The following is a 23,528-nucleotide window of genomic DNA, read 5'->3' on the forward strand; positions in this document are numbered from 1 at the left end:
TCCCCTACACCTGTGATCCGCCTGTCATTCTTTGCTTTAATGGTGTCTCTGTGCCTGGCCTCAGCCGTCGCCCCGCTGCGCCTCTGCTTGCTCTGGCCGTGAATGATAATACTGGTGCAGGTGGCGGTGCGGTGATGATGGTGGCAATGACAATAACGATGACGATGACAATGACGAATACGATGACAGTGAAGAAGGAACACATTATGCAGGGCTATTCATCTTCCTAATGGGTTCGCGGCTCCAGTTTAATCCTCCCTGAAAGCAGAGTGTCGGCCAGAGGAGGTTAGTGACTCAAGCACCGCGTCATTCTTCAGGCGTGGGCAAGATTCAAGAAGCGATGTGTTGACAGTATTAATGTGTCGTGTAAATTTTTTCCATAATAAATTACTGCACCTAATGAGCATAATTAAGGCATGAAAAAATATGAGTAAAGATACAGCTACACACACACACACAAAAAAAAAAAAAGGCATTGCTCCGCAAATATGGGTTGTCATGCGATTGTCAACTATATCAACTCGCGTATAGTTTAGGTGAACAGAAAAGACGCAGGACATGAACTACGCAAATCATCTACAAAGAGGGTCAGGCCTTATGAATACTAGCATTATGTATTTATTGCGGCACCACACCACGCAATGCTTGTTAGGAGCAGAACACCTGTTTTTACCTGCTGGTGCACCGAGGATCATTAACAGTCCAGTAACTCGATGTGCCTACAACCCTGGTTTACACGAAAAAAATACAAACAATGTTTACGACATGAATTGCGTGCATGTGTCTTAAGCTTGACTACAAAGTTGATTGGTCGAACATAGGCTGCCGGCGGCCACAGCTGCCTTCCAGCCGTCTCGCTCCGCCGCGCCGAACGAGGGCAGTAGAGGAAAGACTGAAATTCAAGCAAAAGGACGCAAGAGGGAAGGCTGGAGCTATCAGTTTCCTGGCGTCACTACTACATGATCGTACTATTCTAATAAGAGGTGCACTTGCTTCAAAGATAGTCTGGTTTGCGTGAAATTGCGTCGAAAAGAAATATTCCATAAGCCCCATGCAGAATTGCAGGTTCATCACCCGACAGTCTGCCTCTCCTGTGGATAGGCTTCATTAAACAGTATATACAATTAGTTTTTATTACTTGAACAGGAAGCGCCCTAGTTCGGCCCCAGGTGGCGTCCAGGTGTTTCCCTGCAGGCAAGCACAAGGGTGGGCCGACGGGTTCTTAGTGACTCGTGAAGGCGGCGTTGGTCTCGGTGCCGCGACCTCAGATCCTCAGACTTGCATTCTTCACCACCGGGGTCATAGTCTGCCTGCACGGGGACGCATATAATTATCAGCATGTTAAGATTTATAATAACCCATTCAACCACTAGAGTAAAGGTAATTTTCTTTCCAGGAGTTTTCATATTTTCTCCAATAAAAACTTTTACACTGCATAGCTCCTTGACCTCCCTATATATATGTATACGCTTCTCACCTCCATTTCAGGATTGATAGCAACCCATTCAACCACAAGAATGAAGGTAATTTACCTCCCGCCCATTTTCATATTTTTTTCAATTAAAATTTATTACACTACATGGCTCATTGACCTCTCTACGCTTCCCACCTCCATTTTTTTCTACATTCAGATCATTACCATTTCAGCCTCTCTTGTTTTCTTTCTTAGTCATACTTCATTAGCAGCTGCATATCATTATTAAGAAGTTCTATAATTTCCAGTCCGTAATACACAAACTGCATCTGCCTCCCACGAAGAACACACGTGTTAGTCGAGTCTACTAACTTCACCGAGGCCCTGATGACATTACGAGTCTAAATGAAAAAAAGCACGACCGCACGAGTATCAGGGTCGTATTAAGGGTGACGCAATCAATATCGATATTTGGTGTGAAAAGCTCGTGTGATAGTGACGAGTCAAAAGTACCAAAAGTATAAACGCGTAATAAGAAATAAAAAAAGTGGGGGAAGGGTTGTGTTTCCTCTTCCTCTTTACTCCCCCAAATACATCACTTTTCTAATCTCCATCTCTTATGTTAGTACAGAAATTAAAAACAAGTTAACCCACTCCACCTCATTCCTCGCCCCTCCTCTCACACTCCTCCACCCGCCTCCACCCATCCCTCCCTTGCTCCTTCTCTCCTCCATTATCCTTCTGCCTCTCCTCCCCCCTCTAGCTATCCTTCCCTCCCTGCCTGCCAACACGACTCTTCCTGAAGATGAAATCACAGCTCGAGCATGGTATTATGACCACACACACACACACACACACACACACACAGTAGAGCGCTGCGCTGCGAAGCTTAACGGCCAAACATGCTGCGGTTCGAGCCCCGCTCAGGCCGGATTCTTTCGGTTGACTAGGAATGGTTACTGTCCCCCCTTGAGCAAGGGATGGGGTGTGGTGTGTGAGGTCCTGACAGTACTCAGAGATCGACGATAATGAGCACTTGCTCTCGTCGGGAGGCTACCTGCTGGCGAAAGCGAGTCCAACTCGTGATCAGGCCGTGGTGAATTACACACACACACACACACACACACACACACACACACACACACACATCGCTCCCGTGGTGCAGTGAACAAGGCTCTGCAATGACAGGCTGAGGTCGAACCCCGCTCAGGCCGAACCATTTCAGTTGACAAGGGGCGGTTACTGTCCCCCCTCGAACAAGAGAGATGGTTGTGTGTGGTGTGTGAGGTCCCGCCGGTACCCATACATTGCTTACACGAGCTACAAATTTCTCTGTAGGAAGGTACTGGATGGCGATTACGAGTCCAGCATGTGATCAGGCCGTAGATGAAAAAAAAATACAGACCCAAACATACATATATACGCATGCACGCTCCCACGCAGGCATATGCAAAAAACAAAGGTTGCAAGAGATCAAAAGGCTAAAGAGACGAGACATCCCGAGCTTGACTCAATCCATATAAAAATACAATCAATCGCATTATTAGAGATTTACAACCATTTTTAGCCTCTGTTTCGGGTCGCCTCTTGCTGGGGGTCAACAATTTATTCCCTCTTTTTACCAGTCACAGATTTCCAGCCATGGTCGTACATTCTCTAACGGGGCCACTGCTCCCCGGCCGCCTCCGTCTGGGCCAAAAACTGGTATCGTGGCGTGGCTCGTGTGGCGCCGGTTTCTTCTGCTTTGACTCGTGCTCTTCAGGTCTCAGAATAAAGATAAACTTACTCCTGCCACTTCTTATCTTGCCTAGTCTTGCCGGTTCTCAAACGCCTCTCGAGCTCACGTGAAAACAATAATAAATCAATGTTTTGTTCCAATCTATTCTCTTAAATGACAAAACAACAACAGAAAAATGTGAGAACCCTGTTTCCGTCTGGTCTGATATTCTAAAACCCTCAAAATGGACACAAACTTCTTCACTTCCTCTTCAAGCTCGTACTAATCAACTTCGCATGCATGAACTAAATTTCAATACGCTGTTGCCTATATCAGTAGTTATTCGTCTAAATACTACTACTAACAGTCTTGAACTACGTAAAAAAAGTAGGAATCCCTTATCCTTGGTCCTACATGACTGACGAAGCAAAGATCCCATCCCAGCCTTTGTGAGCGTCTTGCCTCTGCCGGCCGGTGCCCAGAGCCACAGGTGCACTGTCAAGTCTGGTTACCTTGGGGCCTCGGGTTTCCGGTGGTGGCTCCGATCAAGACCAACCTCACCACTTGGATCCCAAAATACTTTCCGCGGCACTGAACACATTTCGTCACTCAAGATGAACGAGCCTAAATCGCCTCCGCCCTCGCAATTAATGAATCACTCTTGTAATTAACACACTGGCGGGAGGATGGGGCTAGAGGTTTAATGACGACCCACGCGGAGGTCACAGAACCCGCGGCAGACAAGCTCCCCCTCAAGTCGCCCGCATTAGATTACACGCTCCCATTTCCTTTTTTATTTATTTATTTATTTATTTATTTTTTTTACTGGGAAGCACGAGTAAAACAGTGTCTGTATTTCCACCCTTCTGAGAACCTCTATTGCATTCCTCAGCAAACGTCACTCACATCAACTGAGGTATTTTACGGTTGAGCACACCCAAAGTGGCGACAATTGCGCTAACAGTGTTTGATGAATACGCTTCCCATTTACCAGAGGCTGAATGAGGAGAGAAGAAACACAGAGTCGAGGAGCGGGCGGCGGGCTGACGCTGATTCTAGTCCCCGCACCGTGACGACCTGGGACTTGTCACTGTCTTCATCTCAAAGCGGCGAAAAACAAACATTCGGAAGGACAAAAGCTGTCAACCCCGGGACGCCAGACTTTGTTGTTTTTGTACTCGCTTCGATACTTTCGTGTTGATGCGAGAAAGCCAAAAAAGGTGTGTGTGTGTGTGTGTGTGTGTGTGTGTGTGTGTGTGTGTGTGAGGGTGCGTGCGTGCGTGCGTGTGTGTGTGTGTGTGTGTGTGTGTGTGTGTGTGTGTGTGTGTGTGTGTGTGTGTGTGTGTGTGTGTGTGTGTGTGTGTGTGTGTGTGTTTTCCCTAAGCCAGTCTCTTTCAGTCAACTAGTCAGCCGGCAAGTCAACCAGCCTTTTGGTCAGCCAGTCAGCCACTCAGCCGAAAAAATGACAGCGAATTGACAGCAACTTATAACGTAGCCAACCACCCACCAAACCACCCAACAACCCCCTGCTTCTACACACCAGCCAGCATCAGTACCTCAGTCCTATTCAAAATTTACCTACCTAACTCTTCCAGTGACATTCCTAACCAACTACCCTATTTCTCCACCTCTTTTACCTACCAACCTTCTCACCACCCTATTGAACTACCTAGCTACCAGAGTTCACCCAACCACTAAGGCAGAAAGTCATTTCAGAGCCAAGCAATTTCAGTTCCTCTCTTCTCTCAGTGGCGGCTTCAAACACTTCGCCTAACGCACAAAGATCCCCGTAATGGAGCAGCAGACAGGTAAACGAAGCTACTGTGTCCCCAAAATTTGCTAAGGGATCACGTGCGCTTCCTTGCTATCACACAAGGAGAAGACGCCACCAGTGATCCATTACAAGCGTGTGATCTCATAGCTCGTGAATTTGAGACTTACGGAGACTGCCAAAAAGCACGAGTATTAAGGAACAAGCCGCGGAGAGAAAGGACGGGTGGAGTGTCTTGAGTGTTTGAAAGAAAAATACTACCGAGAGGAGTGTGAGGCGAGTTTGTATGGATGAGGAACTGGAGGAAGACGAGGGAGAAAAGATTTAAAGGAGAGTTCTTATAAATTGAATGAGAAAAGGTTGGCTCGTTGCAGAAAAACTGAGAGAGAGAGAGAGAGAGAGAGAGAGAGAGAGAGACGGGAAAGGTGAAGGGGGGGAACTACTGTGCTTATATAAACCTCAACTGGAAGAAAACAAAATTGGGAACCTGTCCTGTTCAACAGCCTACTTGCAGGCGCGCCACCACCTGCCTGTCCACCCCCTGGCCTGCTCGTGTCTTCCATTGAAGATGCGGCTGCAGGCTGACGAGCAGTGACAGGAGGGGACAGGGCGGGGGGGTACGGGGCGGGGCGGAGCAGTGTTAGCAGCGGGCCGCGAGGCGCCGGACTTCTCATCATGCAGAAAACAGTGACGAAGAAGTCTCTGTTTGGCTCCTTGTTCTTAGTAAACGACAAAGTTGGGGTCAAATACCAAGCTTCGGGAGGCGTCGGCACTCATCTGCGTCTGCTTGGCCCCTTAGCTGATGTGTTTGAGCTAATTATCCCGGGACATGGGCTAGAGTGACCTCCGGGTTACCACAGTTTACCTTTCTCAAGTTTTTGAAGGGATTGACCAGCTCGATAGAGAGGATGAATAGCGCGATGATTGCCCGGGCTGGGATCAAACCTAGAGCCGCGATTCGTGGCTGGGCGTGACAACCACTACACCAGGGAGGCGTTTTTGTTAGTAAGGGACGGGTGACTGCAAAGAGTTTCTTTCTTTTACACTGAGTGTGTGTGTGTGTGTGTGTGTGTGTGTGTGTGTGTGTGTGTAATTCACCTCTTGGTCTGCTGCGGGTCTCTCTCGAGACAGCCAGCCGTTCCCCTACGGAAGGCGCTCAGAGCTCAGTGACCGATCTTTGGGTACGACTGAGACCACTTACAACACACCACGACAACGAGGTCACAATTCCTCGCCTTACGTCGCGTACCTACTCACTGCTAGGTGAACAGGGGCTACACGTGAAAGAAGATAAACCCAACTTATCTTCACCCGGTCGGGGAATCGAACCCCGGTCCTTCTGGTTGTGAGGCTGACGCTGTAACCACTGAGCTACCGGCCCGTGTGTGTGTGTGTGTGTGTGTGTGTGTGTGATAGATACACGTATAAAATATCATTAAAGGATAGTTAAAAAATAAACTTTTTTTTTTTTTTTTTTTTTCCCTGACTATGGGGGAGGGGGGACCAGGTCCTGGGGTGGCCGCGGGCCTCGCTGCGAGGGACGTGCGGCGGCGTCGATAGCTGCCTGAGGCGGACGCGGTCCAGTGGTGGTGATTAAAAAGAGAATGTAAATACAGGGGGACATGAATCACGATTAACCTCTGCGATGACACTTTCGGTAAAAACTAGCAGCTAACGGTCCAGAAGATGCATCAATCAGCAGTGACCATTCACACGCACCGCTGGCTGCTGTTGCTCAGCTTAGCTGCTGGCTAAGCTGCTCGTGTCTTTTGTTATCGTGTTTACGAATCATTTAGCTTTTTCTACATTTTTTTGTCAATGAGCTGTCATATCCCTTTGCCAGGCGACGTCATCGAGACACGCTGAGAACTACCAACAGTTTTTGAGCAAATCAATATCAGGAAACGCGTCGCCACCGCCCTCACGCCCCGACACTCCCATCTCCTGCTGGGCCGCGGCTGCCTCCCACTGGTCGGTAAAAATTATCTGCAAGATTTGTTGGCTAAGGAAGATCGCTGGTGTCGCAATGCAAACACCGAGCAGGGCAGCATTTGTTTAAGGTTTACAGAATAATGAATACTGCGATGTTTTGTTTATTTTACGCTTCGTTTTCTCCCACATTATATATTATATGAGATTCAATTTTAACATACTAAAATAAAACCGGTTTGTGAAAAAAAAAACATACTAATAGCATACTGAACACACACACACACACACACACACACACACAGATAGATATATATATATATATATATATATATATATATATATATATATATATATATATATATATATATATATATATATATATATATATATATATATATATTACTTTAGCCATAATTACTGCTTGCTGCTGCTGCTGCTACTGTTACTGTTACTACTACTACTACTACTACTACTACTTCTACTACTACTACTGTTACTACTATTACTACTACTACTACTAATACTACTACAGGTACTACTACTACTGAAATAATATTAATAAAAAATGGAAGGAATAATAATAAGTATGATAATAATAACCAAATTAATAATAATAATAATAATAATAATAATAATAATAATAATAATAATAATAATAATAATAATAATAATAATAATAATAATAATAATAATAATAATAATAATAATAATAATAATAATAATAATGATAGCAACAAAACAATTATAATGAAACAGTGTATTTCACAGAATACGAATCGTCCGCAATACTGGCCACTGTTTACAGGATTGTATCGGTGAAGGACAGGGCCACCCGAAGCGCATGAAACTGTAAGCATTCATGGTCTTTGGTGGACGCTCCCAAGCACTCTCCAGCTAGCCAGTCACACTCGTGGTCATGGCTGGGTCTCCTTCGGGTTCCCACTGGAAACACTCATGGTCTTGCAAATCATGGGTGAGTTTCCCCATATGATCTTCCTAGGTCATTCGTTATCCCGTAATTCGTTATCTCTCGCTTCTATGCGGCGAAGAGGGCGATGTTTTCGTTGTTGTCCGTCTACTTCTCTGTCTGTCTGTCTGTCTGTCTGTCTGTCTGTCCGTCCGTACATCCGCAACCAAAATTTCAGTTACCAAAATGTCTCAAGAAGTAGAATGGCATGGTTACCCCCCCAAAAAAAAAGCCTACATATGAAAACCCCCTGATGTAAAAATCTCAAACTTACTAACTTTTGGATAAACTGATAAAAAAAAGGTTGAATGATGGAGAGAATAAATGAAAAAAATCTAACTAAAAGATCATATCGAAAACTGCCGGAAAGATGGCGAATAAATTGAAACAACCTTACTGAGTGACTTTAAAGGCGACGGCATGGATGGCTGAGGGATGCCGAATAAAATAAAAAAAAAAAAAAATGACTGAAAACAAATTATGGAGAAGAAATGTAAAAACCAGGAAAACACATCTACATATTTCCCGTAATAACAATAAAACAAAATAGTCTAATGACCCGACAAAAAAAAATAAAAAATCAGATCGAATCCCTACACGAGCTTGTCTCTTGCCTCACCTGCCTGCTGCCTCGCCTCTGAGAGCAGGTGGTCCCATCAGCACCTGCCTCGCCCTGGACACCCGACAAGACGAAGTTGATTCTCGCTCTCCTGGTTCTGCATTCTTATCTCTGCTTTTTCTGTTTTCCCTCTTATGTGCAAATGCCCTTATAGGCGTAGATAAGAGGAACTTGAGTGGATTACTGGTGGCACGTGTGGGTGATGGAATGTGTGGGACAAAGTGTGGGAGGTGGTAAAGCGGAGAAAGTGTAGATGTGTAAGGATGGAGTGTGCTGTATTGGTTGAACGGTGGATGGAGGCGATACGCAGAGGTGAAAAGAAGGGCTCAGTTATGCGGGTGAGGGGAGGAGTGGTTGCTGTGCTGATGGCGAGGTGTTAACATGATAAGAGGAGTTCTTCATCAGCACCTCTCCCTCCAATGTATTCCACCTGACTCATGAATGCTGATACGTGCTTCAAAGTATATCCCCCAAAAAAACACGTATCGCTCACCATCTTAATTTCTTTTATCAGATTTTATCGGAAAGGAAACTGTCCATTCCTAGAAGAAGCAATTTATTCGTCATTATTCAGTCCCTTTTTTTTATATCAAAGTGTTTCCATAACTTAATCAGCTTGGGATCGACACCTAAGGCGATAAAACAAGATTGGGGAAGTTGCATTAAAGTATAAATTGAAGCGAAGGTGGTGACTAATAGATCTCATAATTCGCTCATAAATATTGTACATGATTAACAAGGTAGAAAAAGAAGCTTAAAAAGTGAGGAGGACTGGAGGCAAGACCTCTGAAAGTAGCGGAATTGGATGTTAGCTCGAAATTATCTTAGGATCTTGTTGATTTGGTAATGAGAGTGGGGTGGGAAGAAAATATGAAAAATGAACAAAAATAAAAAAAGTTCCACACCACAAACACGAAGCAGGTTTAGCAGCAGCGATCCAGAAGGCTATCACATCTTTACCGTTCACTAGCATTAAGAAGAAGAAGAAAAAAAAAACAGTACAATAAGCAATTTATACATGGCCTTCACAAACTTCGTAAACATCCCGATTTCAAATATAATTTCCGCGGTTACGGTAACATTTACAAAGTTCAGAAGTAGCAGAAATCAAGAGTATTGCTTATAAATTGACCATCGCAGCAGCTTCACGAGAAAAAGTGGTAAGGGTTCTCTAAAAAGTGGTCGCACTATGTGATACTACTTTTAGGTGTTCACCGTTGTCCAGGAGTAAGGAAAAATGAATATTATGATAACAGTGCATTGCCCAAATAAGCAAGGCATCTTTCAATATACTAAAATTTCCGTGGCGAGTAAGATAGGAATGAACTTGATGGGGACATTGAAGAATTGCGCCGAAAAAGTCTCCCTGGAACTGATAAATGAACATTGAGACAGCTGACGTTTAAGGATCACACCAAAACCAGCAATGGAGAGACTAATTTGAATAAAACATTATGGAGCTTCAGTATTTTAAACAGATGAACCAGTCGCAATGGAAGCTTACTGACGGAACACGAAGGCAAGGAAGACGAGAGGCAAGGTCAGAAAACTTGGCAGTACGGTATGAAATGAAGAAACAGCCAAGCATATTCATGAAACAACCCGAGTCCATCGGTCTCAGCATCCTTCAGCATCCCTGCCATGGTATTTGTTTTCTTAATAATAAATGGAGCTTTCGAATGCTTTTATTGAACATTAAATGGATGAAACTTAGATATTGGCCTTGGTGAGTGGTTGACTTCACAACTTCCCCGAGAACGCAGGTCTCAGGCACCTGCCATCCAGGCCTCAGCTGTCACTACAGCTGGCAGTAACCTCGAAAACTTTGTCTCCGGCGGCATTAGTCTGAGGGACTGCTAGACACTGCGTAACAAGCATAATAGCGGGGCAATAGGGACCAGTTCCTCGCTTCTCTTACTCTCTCCTTCATTCCCTCATTCCCACCCTCCCTCCCTCGTTTGACTTCGTATCAGTAGGCCATCACACACCATGTTCTAGTTGCCATCGAGTTCCCAGCTCGCCCGCCCGCCCGCCTACCGTGCCTTGACCCCAGAGCCGCACGGGTGTCGCGATACCTTGCTCACTGTTCTGCTCCGCTAAACAGACGGCCATAACCGCATCACTTATTACTACAATGAGTAAAAAAAGAAAGCTGCGGTGGGTGGGCGTGTGTTGGGAGGAGGTGCAACTTTACAGGCAGCTCATAAAAAAAGGCCGCGCTGCCCCACTGCGCCGAGAACTCGTTAGGTCGGGGCGCTACGGAGGCTGGTTTGTAACTCGTTGGATTTGCGTAAATTGTGTTCGCTCTATTATCTTATTTGTAGGCCTCCTTCTTGTTGTTGTTGTTGTTGTTGTTGTTGTTGTTGTTGTTGTTGTTGTTGTTGTTGTTGTTGTTGTTGTTGTTGTTGTTGTTGTTGTTGTTGTTGTTGTTGTTGTTGTTGTTGTTGTTTGTTTGTTTGTGTGTGTGTGTGTGTGTGTGTGTGTGTGTGTGTGTGTGTGTGTGTGTGTGTGTGTGTGCGCGCGCGTGCGCACGCGGGCGCACATGAACCATTTGTATGCAAATAGCTGCTATTGATTATAATAAGCTTTACATAATTATCAATCGTATCAATACCGTCACTTAGGTAAGCTCAAACAGAGAAAATGTAGTACAATGGTAGTTTATCATGTTGCACTTTGCATGATAATTTAGGTTACGTGAGAAATTAGAAGCGAAGGCATAATGTTACACACCATCTTCTTACTGTTTGTGATAACTGACTCAAACTTGTTAGTTACTGCTTGTTAGTGCACCACAACTCCCAACGCTGGCGTTACGGAATTCGGACTAATCATGTCCATTAGCCATATTCTTCTAAAGAAAAGAGAATAAATCCTAAGAAAGGGAAAACAATCAAAGTGCCTCAAAGTTAGATGGCGTGCTTGTGTGAGGCGCAGTTCGCTTGCACGTGCAGCTTCAAAACTAGGAAAGTCCAGCAGGGAGGTGAAGAAGAGAGAAGGAGGGTGGAGGGCTGAAGCAGGAATGTGTCACCACTGAAGCTGTGAGCGTGAGCAAAACACTAAGGGATTTTATTATTTCTCAATCTGCAGTCTTTCATTATAGACACCTTTTTCACTGATTTCTTGCAAGGAATTCATAATCAATAACATCATCATCATCATCATTAAGTTCAGCCATTACTAGCCAACTGCAGAACACGGACCTCTCGCAGCGTTCTTCACTTCTCTCTGCCTAATGTTAGTGCACTCCATCGGCAAATGCTCTAATATCATCTTGCCATTGCCAATGTCAGTCCTGATTTCTCCTACGGTTTCTGGGCTACCACTCTGTAACTTTAATTGTCCATTTGTTACCAGTCCTACGCATGCTATTACCTGCCCATATCCATTTATTATATCGTCACCTTCGTAAATAAACCGCCTAAGTCATTATTTTCTACTTTACAAGAAATCAGAAAAAGAAATGTCATTATCTCATTTGGCTTAAGATTTAGGCAGAAAGGAAAAGGCCAATTCTAGAACACTCAAACCCTGAATGACGAAGGCAACTATACAAAAATGGGCGTCACATGTTGAAAAATTGATGTAGACAAAAACCTGGAAATCGCTGAAAAATGACTTAGGCGATTATTTTATGAGGGTGACGATATTCTCATTTGCGATTACTGTATCTTCCTCCTTTGTCAGTTGTCTAAACATGGTGCTCGCTCCTAGTCTTTTCATGTTATATCCATCATTTTACTCTCATTTTGTGGTGTTTTTATTAATCTCTCATTATTTTGTGAGGCTCCAAGATATTGAACCGTATGTAAGGACTGGCGGGCTACACTAACTGTACACCTTTCCCTTCTTGCAGGTTACTATTAACATGGTATTAATGTGTTAGGAAAAAGCGTTCCATTCTATTCCTATCCCCTCAAGCCTCATTTCTAAATTAACCAAACTCAATGACCTATTTTCGGTTTTCGTCACAACCAAAAACATGAATGATAACTGTACCGTGAAAATCTGCATCACCAGCATTTTGTTATGCTTACGTGCGATGCCGCATGTTACCGGACACGGCTGAGTGAAGGGACACGCGCCCGACCATCTTTAAAGTTTCATAGGAGCTCTAATATTCCGAAGGCCAATTGGGAAGGGCTTCAAAGTGGTTAGGGACAGGAGACAAAGTTAACTTTACAGTTCATCAGCTAAACTGAAAGATTAACTGTGGATGAAAAAAAGTTTGTTTCGATACAAGCAACAAGATCTGGAGGCTGGAATAAACAAAATACGTACAATCAGCAATGTTCCGATCTCACACGGAGTTATGAAATCTAAATTAGTATAAGAACATTATTTTGTATTTACAAGGATTCATTTTTCCGTGGAAAGAGGATGCTGAAACTCATAGCTTTTTAATATTTATAAGGTCATGATTTCGTTATGTGGCTGGAATTAGCTGTTTTAAGGCCCAGTCACACTGACTTTACGACCTACTGACGACCTCCCACGACCTGCAGGTCGCGGGAGGTCTCACATGGTCGTGCGTGCGATCGTCATGTGTCTCCGTCCGCCGTGCGACCGAAAAGGTCGGCTGGAAGTTTTGGGTGCTGCACCAAAACCTCCAGCCGACCTCTCAGGTCGCTGCCGGTCGTAAAAAAGGTTGCCGTCTAGTGGCCGAATGGACTACGTCTGGACAGCAAGCGGACTGCCACCGGTGGCCGACGGATGACGGTTAACTGGCGAACGGCGACCGGATAGCGAGAGGACGCTGTCTGGTTGCAGTCATGCAGTAGAGGGTCGCTGATGTTCTCCGTCCACTTTGCATCTGTCATTGGCCGTGGTCGACGTCCGGCCTTCCACCACACGGCGAGTTGTGTGGTGACCGGTGGTAGCTCAAACCACCCTTGACAGGAAAAGAGGTACATTCCTGAGCAGTGACGTCCCACGCCTCTCAGCCCGTCCAAGCTCCGTCCCGACTCAACCGGCTCCACAGGTTAAGCACACGGCCAAATGTGACTGGATCACCTTTGCCTAACGAAAATAAAGTACTGCAGGACATGTTGTACACAGCAAAAACACTTAGAATCTGTGGAACTGATGGGTTTTATCCATTTCAAAAAAGGATTGTTAATTTCATCTTCTGCTCTGCCAAGGTTGATGGAAATGCTTTAGAATGAATATAATGTAACATACATACTAACATACAGGTTAAACAAAGATTGCTTGGAGCATTTTTTGCATGTCTGCAGCACATGGGAGGGTGTCACAAACATCCGTCTTTTGCTGCAGTGAAGCACAGAATACTTTCATTACCTTTATAAGTAATCATTTTTTCAAAAATAATTTACAGAAATAAAAAAGAGAAATGTGTAATATAACTGAATGATAATATTACAGTAACAACTGATAATAACGTATGAACGAAAATTTTTCCTAGTGTATGACAGTGAAGAGCACGTCAGCAGCAGGTCGTTAAGGGAGGTCGCCGTTCTCATTGCGACAAGACACGTACTGGTCCTTGCCTGTCGGTCACCGGTCGGCGTATGGGGGGCGTCTTGGCCTGACTTCAGGTGTTAGGTCAAGGTGTGAATCTTACCATGGTCGCCGTCCGGCCACCCACTGGACGGAAACTGGACGGACACTATGTGGTCGGGAAGCGTTGGGTGTGAATCACAGCATTTTGGGGTCGCGGGTGGTCGTTAGCAGGTCGTAAAGTCAGTGTGACTATAGCTTAATTAGACTCATCACTTCTGTTCCGGAGACATTCAGGACTCCTGGATTTACGCGTGCAGACAAGGTCAGCGTTTACCGACGTCTCATCGTATGGTTTCCGAAAGGTATGAACCAGTCACCAAACCAATTTTTGAGCCTTAATTCAGTTACAGTATTTAATTTTCTGTGGTCATGAGGTATCACCCAAGTAACAAAGACTAGTAACTGTTGGTATATAGAGACACCCTGTTTGTCAAGTCTTGTAAGGTTAAGCACATTTTGCCTCAGAAATTTGGCGTTTTTCATAAGGAAATCCACTGAACAGTTAAGACAAAAGTATATGTATATATCAGCAGTTCGTAAAACGCTTGTGGGCAATTATGGTTTTATCGTTTACCTGCACCACCTTGGGCTAATCACGTGTTCCCCAGCATGAACATGATGCGGCCGATTCTGGGCTGTGATGGAGAATGTCAATGTTTGGCGGCATAAATGATGACAGCCAATGTCGTGCCAGCGGTAATATAATTTTCCTGTCTGTCGCACACGCATTAGCTTTTTTACAGTAAAGGACACAATTCAAGGGCAAAACATATAAAAAAAAAACTTGTATAGACCTGATTCATGTCAGTGGCCTTAGAACCGGTGTTCCACTTAAAAAATAGAAGGATTGGTTTAGAAGAGAAGAGAAAGTGTTTTACGGAATGGAAATCAGAGTGAAGGTCGGGAATGTTGCAGAATTTAATGAAGAGAAAAACAGAGAAGCTACCGAGACACCCATGAAGGCTGTCCCCTGAAGTGAGGTCTACATTTATAATATTTCTGGTCTCCTTCCCAGATGGAAACTACGTGTGTGCGTGCGTGCGTGCGTATGTGCGTGTGTCAATGTGTGTGTATATATGTATACTCTCTCTCTCTCTCTCTCTCTCTCTCTCTCTCTCTCTCTCTCTCTCTCTCTCTCTCTCTCTCTCTCTCTCTCTCTCTCTCTCTCTCTCTCTCTCTCTCTCTCTCTCTCAGTGGGGTAGGCAGGCATTCCCACACTTTCTCCCGCCCTCACACACTCCGCTAGTCTACGCACCTTCGGAAAACACACATTAATGTCTCGATTCCCCGGAGAGAAAAGTACGTGTTTGACTTCCTGCGGCGTTCCGAAAGAGCTGAAAGGAACTTGGGAACGCATGACAAGATACCAATACAGATGGAGACGAAGACTAAGTCACGCCGCCGCTGAGCAAACGATATGGCGATCAAGTCCAAACAGCCCAACCACACACAGCAGCGAGTCCGATCTGCTCCACTGAGGACGACAACCACGAGGAGACGAGGGGGGCGGGAGGCGGGTGGGACAGGAGTAGGAGGGACCAAGGAGGAGTTAGAACAAGACCGAAGAGACTCAGATGCAAATTAACTGAGTGTATCCGAGGGGCGGGAAGGGATCGGGGGGTGGGGGCAATTTGTGAGGCAAAGGAACTGCAAGGAGGAGCGGCAAAAAGATCTAAAAACAGTAAGAAAGAGTTTTGAGGAAAGGAATGATTTTGATGGATAAAACTGCTGAAAATGACCCGGATGACTGAAGGCAAACATGAGAAAAAAATCAAAGAGAAAATACGAGGAGGAAGATATACGAGGCGAGACAAGGAAGAAAAGTTTTAATCTAATAAGGAATAAAAGAAACGATAATGAGGAGAAAACAGAATAAAATAAAGCCCGTAAAAAAATGTCACTCATCGAACCCGGAAGAAAAATGGATGCGGAAAAGACCTCAGGAGTCACTAACCTAAAATCAGAGTACACACATTTTCACCTCTAGCAAACTGTTACTCAAGCCTGACTCCTCGAACCCAGAGTACCACAGCCACGCTCTCACACCCAAACGGGCACAGGAGAGCCTCACGATGCAACACTTTTCTGAACAGTCCGCCACCGATCGAGTCCCTTCCCTGATTTCATTTTCATGCCCCAAATCCTTCAACCCACATTACAATAAAGAAGTGGACAAAAAACAGCAATGGTCAAGCACCGTATCATTTTTAAACCTTCAAAAGCGCTTTAGGATATGCAGAGAGATTGAGGTGGAGGCGAGGGATAGTGAAAATGAGGATTAGAAGAGAACAGTTTCAAGACAATGAAAGCAAGGGTGAAGAAGAAGAAAGGAGAGAGAGAGGGAGAGGAGTCGATAAATAACAACAGGAAGAACAACACAACCCATCAGACGCTTCCTTTCACTCTGCAAACGACAAGACTGACGCCCCGGGAGGATAAGATCAGGTATAATATCCACCTGCCAACACCTTAACTCTGCTCGGCGTCCTTCTTCGCTAATGGCAGGTGAGGCGACGCCCTTGTATCATCGCACGGCGCTAAACTCTCATGTATCTTGAGGTTATTCTCTTTTCCTAGCGATGCCGAGCCGAAGAATTAATTTTGCTTCATCTTTCACATTATCTGCCCGTAGTGGAGAGCCAAATGATCGCAAAAAGTTGACCTGCATAGTATGAGAGAGAGAGAGAGAGAGAGAGAGAGAGAGAGAGAGAGAGAGAGAGAGAGAGAGAGAGAGAGAGAGAGAGAGAGAGAGAGAGAGAGAGAGAGAGAGAGAGAGAGAGAGAGAGAGAGAGAGAGAGAGAGAGAGAGAGAGAGAGAGAGAGAGAGAGAGAGAGAGAGAGAGAGAGAGAGAGAGAGAGAGAGAGAGAGAGAGAGAGAGAGAGAGATAACCCCCACAAAAAAAAACTCCGAACGCACTATATTACTAGGGGTCCTCAGTAATTTTAATGCATGAGTAAGTAGGTATCCTTTCGGCGTCCAATCTGCCCTCCCTCCCTCCCTCCCTTCCTACCGTCTTCGCTCCCTTCATCTGCCTGGCCTCTCTCTTTCTACCCTCGACCGTCCACGTGCCACAAATGCCTTCCTCAAGAGGGTTTTTCTTGATGAGGGAGGGAAGGTGAGAGAGGGAAAGTGAAGGAGGGAAAGTGGGAGATGGAAAGTCAGTTAGCCGTCAAATGAATTCCGCTAAAAAGGGAAAGGAAGGAAGAAGGATAAACAGAAATAGGTAGTCGAGGGAAGTCATGAATAGCTCATTATTGAAGACGCCTTTAAATACGTAATAAAATAAGAAATAGGAACTAAAAAATAAATGTCATATACGAAAAAAGTACGAAATAATACGAAATAGAAGAAGAAAGAACAACAATGAATAGAAAAAATAATAGCTATGGAAAGGAGATGTTAACAGAATGGGAGGAAAGAAAAGAGAAAGCAATGACAACGAAATACAAGAAGACGAAAAAAAGACCAAAACGGGAAGAAAGAACAAAAAAAAGATAACGAGAAGGAACATAAGAAGGAATTGAAAAAAAAGATACTCAAGGAAAGCAGAGAATCCCAACAGAATGGAGGGAGATAGAGAAGACAAAATACAGGAACACGAAGAAAAACCAAAACAGAATGAAAACAACAGCAAAGAAGAAGAGATGACGAGGAAGAGGAAGAAAAGGTAGAGAAATGACCACAACTGGCGTTATCCTGGGGGCGGGAGGGAGGGAAGAGAGGACAGGGGGCTCGGGGAATGAGAATGAGAAGGAGAAAGAGGAACCGAGGAAAGGGAGGGGGAGGGAAGGAGGGCAAAGGGAAAGGGAGAGAGAGAGGGAGTAGAAAGGAGAGGCTGACTGACCACTCCAATTACTCGCTTCATTACGTGGATTAAGACATTTTGGGTTCGAGGGGGACATTCCTTTCTCTCTCTCTCTCTCTCTCTCTCTCTCTCTCTCTCTCTCTCTCTCTCTCTCTCTCTCTCTCTCTCTCTCTCTCTCTCTCTCTCTCTCACACACACACACACACACACCAGCCCTTACCTGTCATGGTTGAATCGTTACATGAGGTGATGACTGCGTGCGTTACTTTCGAATTCTGAAAAACGGGAAAAAAAAGAAAAATTAAAATCACTTCTTAGAATTGTATGAATAAAAACGACACCGGAGCCTCAAGAGAGAGAAAAGGAGGCCGTTGAAATTCACACATAAAAAAAGGAGAACGTAAAAGAGAAAAAAAGGGCTTCCACCGAACCCGAAAACCTCACAAACAAAGAAAACGAAATAAAAAAAGATGCCAAAAAAAGGAGGATCTGTAACTTCCCCAAATGCCTTCCGTTTCTCCTTCCTTCTCTCTCTCCCTGCCTGGCCGTTCCAACCACCCCTTCCTTGTCTCCAGCGTTCTCGGCCTCCCCTGCCTTTGTCTTCACCTCTGTCCCCAGAAACTAATGGCAGCGACCGTCCCTCTGCACCTTTGTTTTAATTTTTCTCCCCTTCTTAAAGCTCGGGTGCGTAATAAAAGAGTTTGGAAGCAATTAAACCAAGAAAGTGATGCAATGAAAGTCGACCCTGCCATTGTTCTTCCTCAATATAAGAAAAGATCAGTGAGGCTATTGCAGACAACTAAGGAGGTGCTTCCAGTCACTTCTGTCAGTCATGCACACGAAGGAGTGGAAAGAAGACGAGATAGGAGAAGGAAGAGGAGGAGGAGGAGGAGGAGAAGGAGGAGGAGGAGGAGGAGGAGGAGGAGGAGGAGGAGGAGGAGGAGCTGGAGGAAAAGGAAGAACAGTACATATCTTTATTCATTTTTATTTCCATCTATATATTTGCTGTTTTATTTCAGAATTTATGAATATATTTGTTTATTTAGACATGTATAGAAAATAATTCGTAAAGGTGCAGATATAATGACTATTTAAAACATAACATTACTTTGTCAGGAACTTCGACCATGACTGACCGAGCGTGTGTGTCAGTGACAGAGAGACGCCGAATCGATTTTCTTTTGCCTCCAAACCTTCGATCTTTTTGCTAAGTTATCGGACGAAATTGTATGTGAGGAGCCACTTAAGACATGCCTCTCTCCATACTTCTGCATTTTTCCTTTCCTTTTTTTTCCCTTCTTCTCCTCATTCTCCTCCTCCTCCACATCTTCTTCTTCTTCTTCCTCCTCCTCCTCCTCCTCCTCCTCCTCCTCCTCCTATTCTTGGCCGCTACCTGGACAATGAAGTCGAGTATCAGGGAAATCACGTCCGCCCCACTCAAGCTTAATTCTAAACATTCTGAGGCGGATTAGCGTTCTGGCCATTAGGCGGGACGAGGCGGCAGTGGCTGGAATGGTGGCGGCTCTCCGAAGTGACTCCAGCGCTTTATAATGAACCCGAAGATTGGACACCGTGACGACAGCTTTTTGTTTATTGGTATGATGAAGGAATGAGCATTGTGATATAAGAATTTGTGTGTTTATTTGTTATATTTTAGTCTTTCTGTGACTATTATTCTTTTAAATTCTTGTTCTTATTTTGTTTTCTCTCTCTCTCTCTCTCTCTCTCTCTCTCTCTCTCTCTCTCTCTCTCTCTCTCTCTCTCTCTCTCTCTCTCTCTCTCTCTCTCTCTCTCTCTCTCTCTCTCTCTCTCTCTCTCTCTCTCTACTACTACCACTACTACTACCACTACTACTACCACTACTACTACTACTACTACTACTACTACCACCCTTACTCCGTCTCAAATATCACAATATCATATCAATGGCAGAATAAAAGGCGAGGCGACTTTGCTCCGGGGGTGACGGGGCACGGGGACACGGGGACACGGCGACACGGGGCTGACTTTAACACTTCCCTGACGTCTGAATGACACAAGAAACGGCGCCAGTGTCGAGGTGAAGGAAGGGAAATGCCGGAAGACAAATGACAAAGAGACAAAGAAACGGCCAAATACAGAGAGAACAGAGGCGGAGGAGAGGAGAGGAGGATGAGGAGGAAAGGGAGGAAGAAGAGGAGGACTATGACGAAGTTTCTGCAACATGATCCCACAGAGGAGGAGGAGAGGCGGACGACGAGGCTCCTACCATCACATTCTCCCACCGAAGACCTTCCCAGGGTGACCATTTCTGGGAACGTGTCGGACAAGCCTCAAATGGACACTCGCGGAGGCCTCAGATTCCTGCCACAGAAGCCGAAACTCGTGGCGGCGAGCTGTGGCCTGGGGAATGAGCGGGGGGATGGGGGGTCAGCGGCATATCAACTCGGCGGGGTGACGTGGGCTGTTTTGTGGGAGGGGAAAAGGGTGGGGAGAGGAGAAGGGAAGAATAAGGGAGGAATACAAGAGAAGAGGCTTACCTGAGGAGCCGGGAAGGGGCGGGAAAGGGCGGGGAGGGTGTAAGAGGGAGGCAACGCGACAATGGCTGCTCCTCAAGTTACTTTCGCCGTCAATCACGCCCGCGAGAGGAAACATTTTTATCACGTGACTTTTTGTTCGGCGTCCTGAGTATCAGAGGCGGCGACCACTCAGCGCTCCTTAAGGCTGCCCCGGCCACGTGCTGCCCTGTGACTGTCGACCGAATTACCTCCTATACGTGGACGGGTCAAGGTAGGGAAGGAAAAAAAAAAAACACACGTACACACATTCACGCACACACATATACGTATCCAACTCCTTTTTGCTACACTTCATATGGCAGGGCAGGGGAATAAAGTGCCATCCCACATTTACTTAGGATCGAAAAGGGATAAATAGATGGGAGGAAAGTCGACCATGGTGCAGGGTGTGAGGGAGTTCTTGCGAGTGGAGGGTGACGTTATACACACAGCGGCTCGTGACGTGATTGGCAGCCGAGTGTCGAGTATCGCGGCGGACACAAGGCCTACAACAACTGTGTTACCGGCCAGCTCACAGCCAGGTGTAGGTAACGGTTGGTATATGTGTGTGTGGGGGAAGGGGGGAGTAAGGGTGTGTGTGGGGTAGGTGTGTGTGTGTGGGGGGGGGGTATGTGTGACGTTGGGGGAAGTGTGTGTGTGTGTGTGTGTGTGTGTGTGTGTGTGTGTGTGTGTGTGTGTGTGTGTGTGTGTGTGTGTGTGTGTGTGTGTGCGTGCGTTCGTGCGTGTGCGTGCGTGCGTGTGTGCGTGCGTGTGCGTACGTGCGCGCGCGCGTGTGTGTGTGTGTGTGTGTGTGTGTGTGTGTGTGTGTGTGTGTGAGAGAGAGAGAAAGAGAGAGAAAACTTAATTACACATCACACAGCCAGTTATTCAACTTCTTGAAGCATACGTCTAATCACACAAATTAACGTGGACAGCCAATAGGATGTTTAATCAGGAATGCCTCGTTAGAATTTGTGAAGAGGAAATTTGTAAATGATAAAGCTATTGGATTACACGGCTCCGCGTGACGTGCAAAAATTTATTCCACCATTATGAGGTCAGTGACAAGAGTAAGAAAAAAAAGGTGCATCATTACAACTCGCTCGGAATTCACCATCATCTGAAAGCCACTCTTCACCCGCAGAAGCATTCGTCAACTCATTCATAAACTAAGAACTTGAATGTATACTTTGTTTTCTTTAGAGGCATCGTTTTTCACGTATATTTTTCCTTCATTCTTCTTGTTCTTGTTCTTCTTTTTCCTCTCCTCTCCTCTCTTCTCTCTCTCTCTCTCTCTCTCTCTCTCTCTCTCTCTCTCTCTCTCTCTCTCTCTCTCTCTCTCTCTCTCTCTCTCTCTCTCTCTCTCTCTCTCTCTCTCTCTCTCTCTCTCTCTCTCTCTCTCTCTCTCTAGCACAATCGTATGTACAAAGTAGATGCGGCATTTAACGTAAATAAATCCCACATACTTCAAGCACACAACCAAAACAAAAAAATACATGCGACAGGAAGATGTGCATCGTTAAGACTCAGGAGGCGTAGTGTGTGTGTGTGTGTGTGTGAAAGGCCTTAGTCTGAGAGTCGAGTCAAGTCAGCCGTCACTCTGAATACGCGATACGCTTATGTTGATCGTCATGTTAATGTTATCGAGATGCTGCAGGCGATTCACTTGAGGGCTTCCAAGATAATCCTTTCTGTGCGTGATAAAGTCCGTTGACGTAAAGAAACTAAGCACTACAAAGCGTTCTACGACAAAGAAGAGAAGAGAGAGAGAGAGAGAGAGAGAGAGAGAGAGAGAGAATATATATATGTTAGAAAAGGGGTGAAGGGGTGGGTGGGTGGGTGGGTGCTTGAGGGTTAGGGTAGGTGGGTAGTGGGGTGTTGGGGTGTGTGGTGTTGGGGGGTGAGGGAGGTGAGTGGGGTGGTGGGCTAACGTTTTACTGATGAGCACCAACATCATGATACGCATTATTCACCTTGATGGGTTCAGCTCTTCCTATCGCCTCGCTCCCATTACCTTCATCTTGACGAACTTATCAAAACGTATCTTGTTCAGTATTTAAGAGGTCGGCGGAAAATACAAGTCAGAATTTTGCATCATACAGCTCTGGTTAATTTCTAAGAGAAGCAATTAACTTGAGATTTTCTGTTAAGTTACACCTACCTGTCTTGTGTGTGTGTGTGTGGGTGGGGGGGGGGGGGTGTAGGTGAGGGGGGAATTGCGTGTGTGTGTGTGTGTGTGTGTGTGTGTGTGTGTGTGTGTGTGTGTGTGTGTGTGTGTGTGTGTGTGTATGTGTGTGTTGATATCGTTGTGGTTGGCTTCCCTGATATTAATCATTTTTGGCAGTAGTGTTCATTGGTTTCGCAAGGGCGGTGGAGAGGGAAAAATGAATGAAAGACGAAAAATATTTGAAGGAATGAGAAACTGAGGTAAAGCTGCATGAGGAAAAAGGGAGAAAATATTAGATTCAGAAAAGGAAGAGGAAGGGAGGACGAATGAAGGGGGAGTTGATAAAAGAAGGAAGAAATGAGGGTGAGAGAAAGAGGGATAAAAGTAAGTTTGGGAAAGGTGAGAAATAAAACCGGAAGAATGATAACAAACGATGATGAAGAAGATTGAAGGAGAAGGAGGAGGGTAGTGGAGTGGCCCAAGATCTTAATATATAGATAGACAGACAGGGCTGAGGAGGAGTGATGCAAGGAGGTGAAGGATGGGGGCCAAGGAGTCTTTATTAAAATCTTCTTGTCAGGGATAGATGAAAAAATGGAGGAGTAAGTGTGAGGAAGATGAAGGGAACTATAACAGGATGGCGAATTGATGAAGGATTGGAGGAAAGAAAACTAAGGGAGACGAATGATAATGGAGAATGAGAACGAGTTAGGAAGTATGAAGGAGGGCTGGAGAGGGTACAGAGTGTGAGGGAGAATGATGATGAGTGAGGAAGGATGGAGATGGAGGTAGTGGAGTGAGAGGATTGGGAGAGGAAAGGAAGTTGACAAGGTAATTGTGGTCACGAAATAACATTAACCTTACACTTACGATTTTCATTATAATTCCCGATCTATCCAGAGACGAGGTTTGTCGAAAATTACAATAAGCTATACCTACATTATTTGGCAACGTCCTTATGAAAACAAACACAAATACGAGCTAATGAAACTAATGCATTCATATCACCCATAACATACACCCAAAAATACATTTCTTACAACTGAATATGATTTATGGAAGAAAAGAAAACAAAA

The 23,528-nt window shown here is 45.1% G+C and overlaps 1 long non-coding RNA gene across 2 annotated transcripts in view; it reads right to left on the bottom strand.

Annotated features, from left to right (window-relative positions):
• Nucleotides 1–1,125: 1,125 nt before the first annotated feature.
• LOC126996587 (uncharacterized) overlaps nucleotides 1,126–23,528 on the bottom strand; it is a 233,883-nt gene continuing 211,480 nt past the window's right edge. For both annotated transcript variants that reach the window (XR_007751270.1, XR_007751272.1), the window contains exons 4-5: nucleotides 17,969–18,023; nucleotides 1,126–1,310 (exon numbers count right to left, since the gene is read on the bottom strand). This is a non-coding gene — a long non-coding RNA (uncharacterized LOC126996587). The remainder of the gene's footprint in view (nucleotides 1,311–17,968; nucleotides 18,024–23,528) is intronic.

This window comes from Eriocheir sinensis, chromosome 10 (assembly GCF_024679095.1).
Source record: "Eriocheir sinensis breed Jianghai 21 chromosome 10, ASM2467909v1, whole genome shotgun sequence".
Lineage (NCBI taxonomy): Eukaryota > Metazoa > Arthropoda > Malacostraca > Decapoda > Varunidae > Eriocheir > Eriocheir sinensis.